The sequence below is a fragment of the Vipera berus genome (genome assembly GCF_964194415.1).
Source record: "Vipera berus genome assembly, chromosome: Z".
In the NCBI taxonomy this organism is placed as follows: Eukaryota; Metazoa; Chordata; class Lepidosauria; order Squamata; family Viperidae; genus Vipera; species Vipera berus.
Window position 1 is genome coordinate 50,547,973 of NC_138205.1, and position 16,510 is coordinate 50,564,482.

Sequence of the window (16,510 nt, forward strand, 5' to 3'; positions counted from 1 at the left end):
GTCATATGCCTGGGAAACAGAATGTTTGGACTTCAAAGAACCAATGTATTTAGTTGCAACTGAGTTTGTCTCTGCCTTCTCTATAATATAATCTTCCATTTTTCTCATGTCCTTTCCTCTCCTTTCTGATTACCTTTCCTTTTCCCTTCTCCCTTTCCTTCTATTTTACATAGAGTGGCAAGCCTGCCTCTAGTCTAGGGGATCAATTCTGCACAACAGAGCACAGCAATGAGAGGGCAACAAGAGCTGCAGTGATCCTGAACGTAAGAGCATTTAAAATTAATAGAACTACTAACATAGAAAAGCAAATGGAAACTATCAGTACCCTTGCTTCAGAGAAGACGTTAAATAGATAACAGTTATAACAGTTTGCATGCAGTATTGCATCCAAAGTTTCAACTCACTATGCCGTTTGAATTCAAAGTGAATTATATGTTGAATCCCTTTAATTTTGATAAAAAGGATGCCTGAAGATGTTTACTTTGAGTTTCACATATGATAGTGATTAATAGAAAATACAGAAAATTAGTAGAGCATTGCATTCTGAAAGAATCTCTGTAACAGTTCTAAAAACAAGAGATCACATATATATGCTGCTTAATCAGGACTGTACTATAGGTTCATAAAAAAACTTTATTTCAGCAGTGGACCTACATAACTAATATCAGACTGCCATTTACCTGAGGTAGAATGGATGATCAGATTTCTTTCTGAAAAGTACAGGTAGTCCTTGACTTACAACAATTCATTTAGTGACCATTCAAAGTTACAACATCACTGAAAAAAGTGACATGACCATTTTTCACACAACCTTTGAAGCATCTCCATGGTCACATGGTCACAATTCAGATGTTTAGCAACCGACTCATATTTATCATGGTTGCAGTGTCCAGGGATCACGTGATCCCATTTTGTGTCCTTCTAACAAAGTCAATGGGGAAACCAATTTCACTTAACAACCATGTTACAAATTTACCAATTGCAGTGATTCACTGTGGCAAGAAAAGTCATAAAATGTAGCAAAATTCACTTAACGTTTCATTTAGCAACAGAAATTTTGGGCTCCATTGTGGTCGTAAGTTGAAGATTACCTATATCAATCTACTGTCAGGACCCACCCCAATTCACATCTTAGGAAAACAAAAACTCTTGGAGTCAATTCTAGTCCAAAAGAAATTTTTACTAGGACATGTTTGGTTGTGGAAATACAAGACAGGACCTGGTATTGTTTTACAGACTGTAACTTTATAAAGAGTTCCCAGTTCAACCCCCCTTCCCTCAACCCCATTTGGTCAGCCCCCCATCATTTACGTCGTGTCATCCCTTTCGTGGGAAAAAGGGAACTTCGGATCTTTTATGATTATTGCCTTCTTCCTTTACAGATTCAAATGGAGACACAGGCCAGATGCCTTCTTCCCTAACCCTCCCCTTTGTTCCCCCAGTTCAAAAGGTTTCCCTTGGTCTTTGAAATAACCTAAGGCAGGCTGAATCCACATCCGCTCCTCCTTCCTCAGGAGATGGCAGAATCCAGGGTGGGGGATAATGTTTTGAACATACATTTATGAATGTGATATAAATGGATTCTGACATCTACTATATTCCAGTCTACTGTACTTCACAGCAAATAGAAACACTGTGGTAGAAAAAAGGGGGAAATGGCACTTAATATAATATGGTAATTCAGATGCTGTTTCCAACTTTGGGTTCTGAGTCAGATTAAACAGACACTTTTGCAGACTGAATTGCTTCCAAAGCTATGGATTCAATCCTCAAATTGAATCAGACAATCCTGAATATCAGTATTCTTAACTGATCCAGGTTACCTTGCCCAGATAATAATTAAACTATTGGTTAAAGAGCTCAGTGAATAAAATTGTTCTGATTTTCTTATCATTGTTATCATTTTAGCATAGATTTAAATTTAAAATTCTGAAGAATTTTTTTGGCAATCATTCATTGTCTTTAATCTTAGAACATCCAGTAATGCAATACAATATAACAGAATAATCAAGCAATCTAGATGCTTCAAACAATACCTTTTCAAACAATCAGTATTGCTTATTGTTTTCTTAAATTTGATGATATTCCAGCAATATGTGCAACACTGCTTCATACATGGCAATTACTGAATGTTTTTCCTTGTTGCTTCTCTACATTTGAAAATGTTAACTCCATCCGAGCACAATATTTTTGGTCTTCCCCTAATTCTTGATCCATTCATTGGTTTTTCATACATTTGTTTTGCAAGTCAGTCTTCATTCAGTCTGTGTATATAATTAAAATTCTTCAATGTATTCTGTATTGCTCATATATGTTTTGTAGCTATATTTATTCAGTATTCATTAATTACTGACCTTATCTCTTCTAGATTTACTAGACATTAAACTAAATATTCTCACTACATTCAGTTTACTTTTATGTTTAGGCTGCCATACAATCGCTCTTGGGTTTTTGATGTTCTCTAGTTTGCTTCTCTTCACAAGGAAATTCATTATCAGACTAGGCAGCATTTTAAGTCCATGGGGAAATGCAGTTTGTTAGTTGTTTATATGTAGTAGCTTGTCTTACCAACCTCAATTGGAGTATTGTTTGTTCCTTATTTGCTTTTGGAGTGGGGTATTGTTTCTTTCTTGATTGCTTTTGTTTATCTGGTGCTGGTTCTTGTTTATCTGAGGTATTGGTTAATAGGTGTGTAATAAAGAACTACAAGTTTAGTTCTGTTTTGATTTTTGGTTGCTTCTTTTTTAATAGTTTGTAAATGAGGTTTATCTCAGTGTTCCTGTTAATGGCTTATTTATCAGTGCCATGCTGCTAAAAATTCTCTTGTGTTTTTTTATCTTGCTTAGTATAAAATATTTACTTTTCTCGCTGAAACTGATTAAATTTTCAGTGTGCTATAAGGTTAAGGAGATTTCATAGTGTCTTTTTATTGCCAGTTTGTGTTCATGGTTCTGTTCTCTCAATTTTCTGCCTGGTTAGCTATGGGTTTGGAGATGTTGTTCAGGGTTCTGATGGTAACCTATGCAGCCCTAGGTGGCACAGAACCTAGATATTTGTGAGTCCATATGTTTACAATTAATTAGTTAGAATATTAGTTAGTTAGTTGATTACGGTAGTTAGTTAGTTACCTAAAGAGAGTTGGCATACTGCAGGTTCTATTTATTATACAATGTCATTTTATGGGATCCAGTGGACATGACTTCTCTGTCACTGTGCCTACCCTGTGGTACTCAATATCAGGGCTTTTCAACAAGTGGTACGGGTACCACCTGTGGTACATTGGCCCCTGGCAGGTGGTACACAACCATCCTACAAAAGGGGTAGTGGGGGAGGGGAATGAGCTGAACCGGTGGCAGCACCGCACAAGCCTGAGCGAGAGATGGCTGGAGCTGCAGGGCTGTCAGCTCAGTGGAAGCGCCAGGATCAGCACCAGGGTCCAGCTGGAGCTTGGCGCTGATCCTGGTGCTTCTGTTGAGCCAGAAGAAGTGCCAATCAGCTGGAATGTTGCAGCATCCCCAGGGTCTTGTGATTTACATTCAGATGCTTGGCAACTGATTCATATTTATGACAGTCACAGTGTCCCAGGGTCATGTGAAGTGACCAAAACCTGCTGCAACAACCCAGCAGATGGGGGGAATAAAAACCAAACACCTCCCACCCCACCCACGCTGCTAATTCTTAACAGAAATGCTCACAACAATGAAAACCTCAGACAGGAGGAAGAGCGCCACCGGGCAGGCAGGCAGGTGTCTTGCTCGGCTGTGGCTTGGGGGGCACTTTTTTCAGTGCCATTGTCACTTTGAACAGTCCAGGAAGGTCACTTTTTTCTAAGTTTTGTAGTTCTCACTTTGTAGATAGTCCACAATGTTTTCTTTTCTTTTGTTACAGCTGTTCTTTGTTTAATCAAAGCCCTGAAGGTCACAACAACAGGCTTTTCTTTCTGGGCTGTATATTTAGAGCACTATTTTCATCCACCACTAGATGTCAGAAACAGTCCATCTCTCCATTTTCTGTATTTTTTTTTTCTGTAAACTTAATTACTGCTTCTGTTTAGAGGAGGGTGGAACAAAGACACACAACAGGATGCTTTCTTTTTTTGTATACATTTTATTAGTTTTTATAGGGTTAGGAATGAGGTGGGATCAGGATTGGGGTTGGAATTTGGGTTAGGGTTAGGATTAGGGTTGGGGGTTAGGGTTTTTCCAAATAACATTCTCAATATTTAGCAAAATTCAGCATAATGTCTGAGTTCATGTGTTTAACAAAAATAATAGATAATAGTTAATTATCGTAAACAATATGATAATTGCTCAATAGTCTTCTTCTTGTTAATATATATATTTAAAGTCACATCACTTTCTAACTCATGTTTCTAGCCATTGATAGAAATTATCCCATGTTCTAAAATAAAAGTCTTTCTATCTTTAAAGTCAATCTGTCCATTTCTGCACACTCTAAAATTTTCTTAATTAATACTTCTTCAGTTGGTAAATTTTCATTTTTCCAATGTTGGGCAAATACAATTCTTGCTGCAGTTAGTACGTGTAGAATTAAATATATACAACCTTTCTCATAATTTGTTCATATTATTCCTTAAAAATAATTCTGGCTTAAAGTCTATTTGTTTTTTAGTCATTTTCTCCAACCATAAATGTATTTTTACCCAAAATCTTTTTGCCTTAGGGCATGACCACCAGATATGATAATAAGTACCTGGTCTTTGTTTGCATTTCCAACACTTGTTTGAAGTATTTTAAAACATTTTTGGTAATCTTTATATGCCACTGCTTTAGTTACTTTAACATTTCTTTCCCATAACTTTTGCCGTTCTTCTAATTCTATATTATATCCAAAGTTATCTGCCCATATTATCATTTTCTTTTACTTGTTCTTCCTCCTTTTAATTTAACAAAAATTTATAGAGTTTCTTTTCATCTGTTTTTAACAGTATCTGATCAAATTCTGTCTGTTCTTTATAGAATCCAATTGTTTTAGCATCTTTTTCATATCTCATTTAAATTTGCAGATATGGCCGCTATGTTCTTGTAAATCTTGTCTGTCTTTCAATTTTTCTTCATTGTCCAAAATATCTTAATAAGTCACAACTTTGTTGTAATTAATTAAATTTGGGTAAGCAAAAGCTTCCATTGTTGAAAGCCATCCAGGTATCTTAATATAAATTTTTGCTTTTATTTTTTCCCATTCTGAAAGAAGTGCATTTCTTATAAAGTGGTTTTGAAAGTATCTACCGGTATGTGTTTAATTCTTCCTATACCACAGAAAGGCATGCCCCTATAGGTACAATAGTCTTTTATCTCTAACCAATATCTATCTTTAAGCCATGTTAAAATAGTTGCTTGGTAGTATAACATCCAGTCCGGCAGTCCAAATCCTCCACTTTCTTTCACTTCTTGTAGCATTTTCACTCTAATTCTGGCTTTTTTTTTCCTTGCCAGATAAATTTCAGTATTGTTGCATTCAGTTCATCAAAAAAGGCTTTTCCCAGCCTTACAGGAATCATTTGAAATAAAAAGAGTATTTTTGATAAGATATTCATTTTCACTGTTGCTATTCTCCCTAGCATTGAAAGTTGTAAGTTTTTCCACTTTTCCAGATCCAATTTTATTTGTTTTAGCAGTCTTACATAGTTATCTTCTTTTATTGTTACACATCTTGCTGTTAGATAAATTCCCAAATATTTAACTTTTTAAACTATTTGAAGATATATTTTTGTTGATTTTTTTTGTATTTCTGTTAGATTCTTTGTTAACACTTTAGTCTTTTCTCTGTTTATTTTCAACCCTGCCACTTCTCCAAATTTTTCTATTTTCTCCATAAGTTTAGTGCTTGTTTCCAATGGATCTTCCAGTATAAAAACCAAGTCATCTGCAAATGCTTGTAGTTTATATTTTTTATCTTTTATCTCCTTCCTTTAATTTTTATGTCTTGTCTGATGTTTCTATTCCATACTTCCAGGGTTAGTATAAATAGTAATGGAGATACTGGGCATCCCTGTCTTTTTAATGTTAAAATGTTTTCTCTAAAATCTCCATTTACAATTATTTTGGCTCTTATGTTTACAATAAATTGTTTTAATTACATTTATAAAGTTTTCTCCAAAGTCCATTTCCATAAGTTGCTGAAACATGAATTGCCAGTTTACATTGTCAAACTCTTTCTGTGCATCAAGGAATACCTGTTTCCTTGGATGAATTTCATAGTATACTCTAATACATCAAGTATCATTCTTAAATTATTTTTTATCTGTCTTTTAGATAGAAAACCATTTTGGTTTGTATGTATAAATTCAATCAAAAATTTCTTTAGTCTTTCTGCTATTATTGAGGTGAAAATTTTGTAGTCTACATTTAATAACAATATTGGTCTATAGTTTTTTTATTTGTGTTAGATCAGAGTCTTCTTTGGGTATTAAAGTAATGTTGGTTTCAGTCCATGTATTTGGTATTTTAGCCTCCAGGAGTATTTCATTACACAGTTCTTTCAAAATGGGACTTAATACATCTTGTAATGATTTATAAAGCTCTGCAGGTAATCCATCTGGGCCTGGAGTCTTATCATTTTTTTTGCCTTTTTATAGCATCTATAATCTCCATCATTGATATTTTTCCATTTAATATATTTTGAATATTCTCTGAAATTTTTGGTAAGTCTGCTTTTTTAGATACTGCTGTATTTTTTTCTTTTGGAATTTCCTCTGCAATGTAAAAGATCTCATAATAATCTTTGATAATTTTTTTCATTGTATCATTTTGAAACTGTAATTCACCTCTTCTATATTGCAGCTTGTTTATCAGTTTTTTCTTTTTCTTTTTTCAATCTATATGCTAACCATCTCCCTGGTTTGTTGGCATTTTCAAAGAAGTTCTGTTTAGCCCTCTTAATCTGTTGAGCCGTCATTTCCATTTCAGCTAGATTTAATTTATGTTTTATTATTTCCAATTGTTTCTTAAGTATTTTCTTTTGTGGGTCTGTTTGTAATTCTGATTCTAATTTTCTGAATTCTTCCTTCAACTTTAATTGTTGTTGTTTCTTTTCTTTATTCTTTTTAATAGGTTATAGCCAACCCTCTGAAATATGCTTTAGCTGTATCCCACACACTTTGAAGCGATGTTTCTTTTTTCTTGTTTATTTTGAAGAAAAAATCCATTTCCTTTGTCGCTAGTTGTATAAATTCTTTTTCTTTCAGTATAAATTTATTCAAGGACCATCTTAATTTTTTCTTAGTTCTTCTCCAAGTCATCTTTATTGGGTTATGATCTGCCCAAATATTAGTTTCTATCTCAATTTCTTGTATCATTGTATTAAGTTCCAAAGATGCCCATATCATATCAATTCTAGACCATGATCTATGTCTATTTGAGTAAAATGTATATTGTAATTTCTTTGGATTTTTTTCTCTCCATATATCTTGGATACAAAGTTCTTCTGTCATTTTTAAAAATGCTTTAGGTAATATATTTCCTCCTTTCCTCCCTTGTTTAGCGCTTTTATAATCCAAAGTTCCATCTGTTATGCATTAAAGTCTCCCATTATACAAAGATTTTGATAGTTTAAATCTAATATTTGTGTATGTAATTTTTGGTAAAATTGTTCTTGTTTATTGTTTGGTGCATATATTGCTACCATCAGTATCTGTTTTTGATCCATCATTATTTCCACCATTAATATTCTCCAGCATGACAAATGGAGAATCCACAGATGGGTTGATCTTGCCTTTCTGCCCTAGAGACTAAGTCAATCAACCTTTGCCTCTAACAGGATCATAAGTGTGCTGGCTACCCCATTAAGTTGGTTTTGCCGCCACTACCAGGATTGTGAGTGTGCTGGCTATCCCATTAAGTTGGTTGTGCCGCCACCACTTCTAGCCACAACTTGGCTCCTTGCTTCTGGGATCACCTCTGTGTTGCAAACACATTGAGATTGCCATTACTGTGATATCTCTGATTTCGCAATGGCAGATAAAACTACAGAAGCTCAGATATCTCAAGGTGCCTCCAGCAGTCCTTCCAGGCACAGGAAATCCAGATCAGCCATGCAGGAGGCTGCTGGGAAACTCAAATCTAAAACTATCTCTGGCAAAAGGTCTTCCAAAACTGCTGAGAAATAAGCAAGCAGGAGGCACCAGGCATTGGAAAAACAAAGCTGCAAAGCAAAAGAAAGATGCAAGGTGGGTCAAATTACTTCTGTTTCCATGGAGGCATCGGTTTTCAACCCTCAACAAGCTCCTTCAACCTCTGCTGCTCCAATTGCCTAGTCTCCAGAAGGGGAAACAGATCAGTTCATCTTTCCCATGGCAGAACAGGTGGAGATGGTTCCCCTTTCCAGTGAGGGGCTTGGCCTTCAGATCCCTGCTCTTCCGAGTACAGCTAGACCTCTGGGCCCAGAGACCACATTCACTCCTACAGCGGCAGGGCTTCGCCCTCCAGAGGCTCAGGAGAGAGATCTATCAGAACGAATGCAGTTTCTGATTTCTCAGGCTACTGCACACACTGTAGCTTCGACCCTACACCAGAGAGCTCAACCTGAGTCGATAGCATCAGGGATTCCATCTCACAGCAATGTATCATATCTCTACCAGGCGGAAGCAGCCACATACCAAGGGTCAGTTTCCCCTCTCATTCCTCCAGGAGTAGAATGTTGTTCATAAGGGATGAGGAGAGAGATATATATATTACTCCCATCAGTATCTGTTTTTGATCCATCATTATTTCCACCATTAATATTCTCTCCTCTTCGCCCGCATAAATTTGTTTAGGGTTCATTATTTCTTTAATGTATAGAGCTATTCCTCTTTTCTTTTGAAGTACTAATGCAAAGTGAAGTTTAACAATTTTCGGTTGTTCTAGCAACTTATAATGTTGTCTCTTAATATGTGTTTCTTGGAGATAAATTATAACCATTTTTAATTTTTGCAATCATGTAAAGATTTTTTCCGTTTTGAGGGAGAATTTAGTCCATTTATATTCATCGACAAAATGCCACTCTCCTTCTCTATCTATTTCAATTATATCTAGGTCTTAATCTTCTAGTTGATCTTATCTCTGATCTCTTGGTCTTGCTTCTTCTTCTGTATATGTGTTTTTAATTTCTTCCTCCTCTCTTGGTTTGACTGCACCTTCTACTGCCATTTCTTCCTATTTCTTTGTTGCTCTCTTTGTACCAGATTCAGAGTCCCCTCCTTCCAGAAATGTTCTATGGTTGTTGAAGAATTCCATTGCTTTAAGTGCCGTATCCAATCTATGTCTTTTCATATCCCAATAGATTAAAATCCCTTTTGGAATCAGTCATCTGAAATTCACTCCTTTTTCAATTAATTTCCTAGTTAGAAACTGGTATTCTCTTCGGGATTCTCTTATTCTCGTAGGAATTTGTTTGAGGACCACAATTTCTTTTTCTTTGTATTTCAAAGGTTCATCTCTTACTCTTCTCAGAATCTCGTCTCTTATAGAGCTTTTGAGAAATCTAACATGTACTTCCCTGGGGACTTTATTTCTTCTAGCATAGTTTGAGTTGACTCGATAGATCTGATCTAATTCTCCTTCCATTTTCTATTTCCTGATTCCTAATGCATCTACCAATAATTCCGTTATCAAGTCTAGGAGATCCTCTTCCTTATCTTTCATTTATTTTGAAATCTTAAAAGTATGAGGCTCTTTTCATCTCCATTTATTTGCATTGATTTCTGATTTTCATCTTTTAAGACTTCTAATTTCTGGTCAACCTCAGTTGATTTATCTTCTGGTTTTTTGGGATTCTTTGTTGATTATCTGTGATCATCTGTTTAAAATTTTCAAATTGAGAGTCCATGTTGTTAATTTTTTTATTTATTTTATCAAAATCACTTTTCATCTCATGATTTCTCGTTGTAACTACCATGTGAGTAGCGATTGCCTCTTGAATTGCTTGTAGCTTCTCTTGAGTTTCCTTTTGGAAGTTATTAGCCTTTTCTTGTTGGATCATTGTATCAATTGATCTCTGATAGACTGGACTTGCAGAAGCAGAAGAGGGAGCAGAAGATCCTTTTTTCCCAACTTTAGATAGATTAGGGACGCTCATCTTTATCTTTAAATCATACTTTATAATCCACTAAGTAAATCAAAGTTTAGAATCCAATAGGCTCCTAACAGAAGTAAATAATAAAAATAGTGAGTAGTAAAAAAGAGCAAAAGGGAAAAAAGGAAAAAAAATATATACCAAAATTTGTAATCCAAAGTGTTCTGTTAAAAGAAATTTCTTGTTATTCACTCTTTCAAAACAGCTTGTACAAATTCCAGATCAAGATGTGTTTATAATCCAGGGAAGTCAGATGACTTCAAAAACAATTTTTATTTATAATTGTAATCCATCCTGTAGAAAAGGGCAATCCAAAAAGAGTCTTTTCTTTTTCAATCACAATCTTCAGGACTATAAATTCCAAGGACACCAAAATGTTTAAACTATAAGCTGTGTCTGGGCATCCAGCCAAGTTTTAAATCTCCAATCAAAACAACTCAGTAAGGTAAAAAGAAAAAAAGAAAGGTTAAATGTAGTTCTCATATTGCCACTAGGTGTCATTAGATGTCCATTCCCACCATACTTTTAAAAAGTTAAAAAGTTAAAATCCAATGGTTTTCAAATAAGGAATAATAATTAAAAAAGATTTATAAATCCAAAAGTTTCCCAAATTATCATTCTTTTATGCCTCAGTTATCTTCACAATATTGTTATGTCAGTTTTAATTTCCCCAAGGATTAAACTGCCACTTATAACTCAGGAGGGAGGGGTAAAGAAAAAAGCCCCCTCTCCCTGGAAGCTTGGGGATTTCTTGCTTTTGAGTGCTTTTTCCCAGAACTGGTATTTTCACTTGTAGAGAGATAAGGAAAGTAGTCTCACTCGGATCAGCTGTTTTGCTTTCCGCTTGTTAGAATCCATTGTCTCCGACGATCAGCTGCTTCTGGCTGGCCACATGGGTGCGGTCAGCCTTTCTTCCTGCCGATCCTGAGGGCACCTTTGGATGAAGTGGGTCAGCTACTATTGGCCCACGATCTGCAAAGTTTCACCCTTTCTCCAGTCGCCTCTACGGGGTGACTTTCAGTCCTATTGGAATCCCCAGCTGGTAGAAATCGGGCTTGAGTAATGGAGCTTCATTCCCCAGCGCCCATGTTGCAACGACGTCACCAGAAACTATCCAACAGGATGCTTTCAATCGTCTCTCTCATATGACGCAGAAAATGCAGGCACTGTTGTGCCTGCTTCACCAATGTCTCACTGGTTGAGTGACCAAGCTAACCTGCTCATCAGCTGCACACCCAAAATCTTGATACTACTAATCATCTCCATAGTTGAAATGTTAGTACACAGAAGTGTATGGCTGTGTCTTCCTTTTTGAAATCGACAATGATCTCTTGTTTTTCCTACTTTTAAAACCAGGCTGTTTTTAATTACACCACTTCATCAAATCTTCTACTTCAGAGCTCCCCAACCTCTCTGGGTTGGTGGTCTGGAGGGAAAGGGAGGAGCAGGGAAATGTTTGTGTATGCATGTGCAAATGGGCACACGCACAGTGGTGGTGTTAGCACCTCAGTGCATGTGCAAGCGGGCTGCGCATACCTGTGGCAGCACTGGCAGTGGTGCTAGCATTCCCACATTTGTGTACACAGGGCCACTAGTGCCTGCACAGTGGTGCTAGTGCAATTAGGGGGTGCTTACTCATGTGTGTGCACTCACCAGCCATTCCCACAGCCTGGTGGTCAACAGGCCACAGCCCGGTACTGGACCACGGCCTACAGGAGATCCCTGCTCTACATCCTCCCACTCATTTCCCTTATTATCATCCTAAATAGGGCCCACTCTGTTGTATCACCTGCATACTTTGTAATATGATTAGTAGCAAAAATTGCACAACAGTCATGGATCAGCAAGATGAACAATAGCAGACTTAAGACACAGCCCTGAAGAGAACCTGTGCTCAAGATCATTGTGTTAGAAATATTATCCCAACTCGCACATAGTAGGACCTAAAAGTGAGAATATCAATTACCCATTTGCACAAAGGATTATTAAAGCCAAAAAGGCCCAGTTTATCTACTAAATGCTGAAGAATAATCGTATTACTGTGTTTCTTTGAAAATAAGACCAGGTTTTATATATGTATAAATGCACCTGAAGATGCATTCCACCAGCACTGCCCTCACCTTCCAAGTATCTGCCCTGGGAAGCCTGTAAGCTGTTGTGCCTGCGGGCAAGCAGACAGTGGGAGGGAGTGGGCCGGGAGCTTCAGCAGGTGTCTGACAGGCAGAGGGAGGCTTATGTGCCACCCAGTCATGGCATAAGCCATGGGAGAGTTGGCAGAAGAAAAGGAGATGGAGGCTGTGGCTCGGCAGGTAATCTGCAGGGCAAAATTGGGGTTGCCAGGACCGAAGAGAACCTCTCCAGCAGTGGACATGGCTGTTGTGCAGCAGCAGCAGAGCCTTTGGCATCACTCCCCTGTGGCTCTGAAACAGCAGAGAGGGACCGGGTAAGGTGACTGAGCCTCCCCCACCCATTGAACGGGCACAGGGAGGTCACTGAGCGGGTAATAGTCTCCTGGCTGCAGGGGCCCTGAGGTGTGTGGGTGCGAGGTGCATGGGTCAGTTCCACCCTTCCACTTCTCCTTGCCTTGTGGCAGCACCAGTTTGACGTGCACTCCCCTGTCCTGTTGTGGCAGTGAGCAAACAGGCAGTGGGACGGAATGGGTGGGCTCTTAACTAGAGCTTATTTTTGGAGGAGGGCTTCTATTAGGTGCACAGCAAAAATCAGGCTAGGGCTTTTTTCTGGGTGGGTCTTATTTTCAGGTAAGTATCAAACTAAAATTGACAAACAGCATTCGCACATGAGTTTATCTTTCTCCAAGTGCGCCAAGCTCAGATGGAGAACATAGGAAGTAGCATTCTCTGTGGAATTATTTGAAATTGTTACCTGCCTACGGGAGCAGGAGTCTTTGACTCCACTACATCCACCAGCTGAGTCAAATGCTGAAGGGAGGCTGGATACAATAAAGTCCTTCATCAGCCTTTCAAAACATTTCATAATGATGGATGCAAGCACAAGTGAATGATAAATATTAAGACCCATGATTAAAGACTCTTTTTGGTATTGGCAAAATAATGGCAGTCTTAAAACATGATGTAACCATTGCCCGCTGCAATGAAAGATTGAAAATATCTGTAAGAACACAAGCCAATTTATCTGTATTCTCCCTAAGAACACATCCAGGAATTTATCTAAGCCTGCTGCTTTACAAGTGTTAACTTTCCACAATGTCCTCCAAACAGAAGTAACATCATAGCTAAGTACTTTTTCATCAGGATGGGGAATAGCTTTCCTCTCAAGGATTTGATGCCCTGAATCTTCCCCAAAAATGTGTTCAACTCATTTAAAAAGACCGTGTCCTCCTTACAGCATGATGGACCCCCCCTTATAATCTGTAATAGCCTGGATGCCTTGCCACATTAGCCTGGTGTTCATAGGGTCCTGAAAGAAGTTCTGAACTTTCTGACAATGGGCTTGCTTTGCTATTTTTATGGCACATTTCAAATTGCCTCTGGCTCTTGTATGCACCAGCATATTGCTGGATTAAAAGCCACATTTCATGCTTTCAACATCTTGTGGACCTCATATGTCATCCATGGTTTTTTCATTAGCCCGCACTACAATGTTTTTTTTTTATTGAAAAGTTTTAACATACAATTTTTCCCTTAAAAAAAAAAAATCCCCCCTCCCCCCCTTCTCCCTCCCCCCCTTCCTCTCCCCCCTCCCCCCCTCCCCCCCCACTTCCCAGAGCTAAATACAAGGTATATATATAAAAAAAGAAACAATCATAAACAACCATATACTAACAACCATAAACTCTAAAATCTATCACTCTCTAGCTTATATAGGATAAAACAAACCTTAATAATATTAAATATATATAAATATATATAAAAAAAACTAATATAGAAAAAAAAACAAAGAAAGAAGACTTATTCAAATATAAAACTTCTTAACCCTATACTTGTTCTGAATAAACCCAAGCCATTTTCTCCCTTCCATAATATAACGTTCCTACGAGTAATCTTTCAAATAGGCCGAAATCTTCACCATTTCGACCAGGTCAGAAACCTTTAAAATCCACTCTTCTATAGTCGGCAGTTCCTCTTTCCAGTACTATCCCCGTAATTAAATTCAACATCAACTTAGTATATTCCATCAGGCTTTTATCCAAAAAGCCTTAGCCTTTTTTTCAAGTCTACCCTATATGAAAATATGAAAATATATTACATCTTTATCACCACACCTCCAACATTTAGGCTAATAATTCAGATACATGCTTAGCTTTTTAAAATCTAAATACCATCTATAAAACATTTTATAAAAATTCTCTCTTAGATTTCAAACTTATATAAATTTTACATTCCTCACCCAAATCTTTTCCCACCTCCCACTACTTGACTGTAAGTACGTTGTGAAAGTTCCATAGACTTCTGCTGATCTTGTTCTTTTATCTTTTTTGATCGTTTTAAAGCAGCACGCGTCACCCTCTGTTCTCTGGGATCATCCAAAAGTGTTATAACTTGATCTCCTCCAGCACCATTCTCCTCTATCTGTCCATCTTCAGCCTCTTGATATTCTCCTTCTCCAGATCCCTTTGCAGCTTCCAGAAGTGTTAATGGGGTTGCTTTTAGAACATTATTGTAAAAATCACGCGCTTGCATCACAGTAACCAGACGGTGCCTTTTACCTTCATGCATCACCATCAACCCAGCTGGAATCTCCCATCTGAACCTTATATCTCGTTGCTTGAGCTCTTGCACAAGAAATGTAAAATCCTTCCTTCTCCTTAAAATCTTTGGAGGAATTTCTTTTAGAACCAGAACTTCTTGATCAGCAATCACGACCTTAGTATCATAGGCAGCTTGTATAACTTCATCTCTAATTTCCCTTTTTGTAAAATAAACCACCACATCTCTAGGCAACTTTCTCTGTCTAGCAATCCATGAGTTCACACGATACACTTTATCCATGCCTCCTTTTATTTCAGATGCTGGCTGATTCAATACCACTTCGAGAGCCTCAGAAACCAGCTGCTTTAGATCTTCCTTAATATTCTCCTTTAAACCTCTGATTCTAATGGCAAACTGCATCTGGAAATATTGAGCAAGACTCAATTCTTTATCCATTTTGTCTCTTAAATCTTCATTCTCCAATACTTTTGCTTCTAATATGGCATTCTTTTGAGTCGTATCTTTAACTTTTTCCTCCAAATCTTCCACACATTCAGCCACTTTATACACTGAAGACAAAATGTCTACCTTCATCACCCTGTACTTCTGTTCCATCCTCTCCTCCATTCTCTCCTCCAACTTCTTCAATTTCTCCTCCATCTGTGCAAATTTATCACCCATTGATTCCAAAATTGATTCCAAGATTACCTGGGTATGTTTTTCAAGAGCATCTTGTAAGTCCTTCGATGTCACTACATCAGGAGGATGCAGTGCCTGCAATGATGATTGTTGCACCGGGGAAGTTCCAGCACTTCGAAGAGTTTTAGGGGGAGGTTTAGCCGCCATCTTTTACTTTCAATTGTGACGCACTTTCACTTAGAGTTTAAAAAGTCCATCAAGCTCGAGAGTAGAATAAAATAATCCTCTTCACCTTTTCCTCTTGTACCGCTCTGCCTGCTCTTTTTATTCCATAGTCCTTCCTTCAGGCAGGGGTGGTCGCAGACGCCTGGCTCTGCTCCATAAAGTCAGGAGCAGAGGCGCTGGCCAGCTGGGAGCGACCCAGGCTACGGGGGAGTTCAATCCTTCGGCCGCCCAAGCTGCAAGCTCAGGCGGCCCCGGAGAACTCAACCCCTACCTGGGGCCTCACCCCCTCCTCTTCTCCCGAGGAGGGGGCTTCAAATTCGCCCGAACAGCTGATCGGCGCTGTTTCGGGCGAAAATCACTCAGCTGGGCCGCGGGCAGCCCGGGAAGGCTGTCTCCGTCGCCGCGGAGCCACCGGAAGTCCGCACTACAATGTTTTTAAGGACACAGACATCCTCAATGCACTTCTGAATATATGCAGACACAGTGGTGGCATGCTCTTTACATTAATATGTTGGATAACTGTAGCAGCTTCTTTAAACATACCCCAATCTGTACACTCAAAGAGATTTTGTAATGCTTCTATAACTCCCTCTGCCCAAACCCTCACCTGCTTCACTGTTGGTTTCTCTCTTATGTAACAGAGATTTATATGCTGGGATAAGCAAAACAGAGAGATGGTCAGAAGGCCCAAGATAAGAGCAGGGAAGAGCTTTGAATGCATTCATGATGTTAGAGTGGTTGCTTTTAACAGGAGTGCACAGAAGAATAGTCAAAGTTCAGTCCAAGATTTTGAGAGCCAAGTCAGAGTTGTCAAGCCAGTTGTGGTGCCCATGTTAATGAACCTCAAATAGTTCTTGGCTCTGTGTCTCCCAAGGCTATTAACAATTATGATTCTTTGCCTT

At 38.1% G+C, this 16,510-nt stretch overlaps 1 protein-coding gene across 1 annotated transcript in view; it reads left to right on the forward strand.

Annotated features, from left to right (window-relative positions):
- Positions 1 to 230: 230 nt before the first annotated feature.
- MARCHF10 (membrane associated ring-CH-type finger 10) overlaps positions 231 to 16,510 on the forward strand; it is a gene marked incomplete at its 3' end in the record, with an annotated part of 74,776 nt that continues 58,496 nt past the window's right edge. The window contains exon 1 of the mRNA XM_081345021.1: positions 231 to 263. The remainder of the gene's footprint in view (positions 264 to 16,510) is intronic.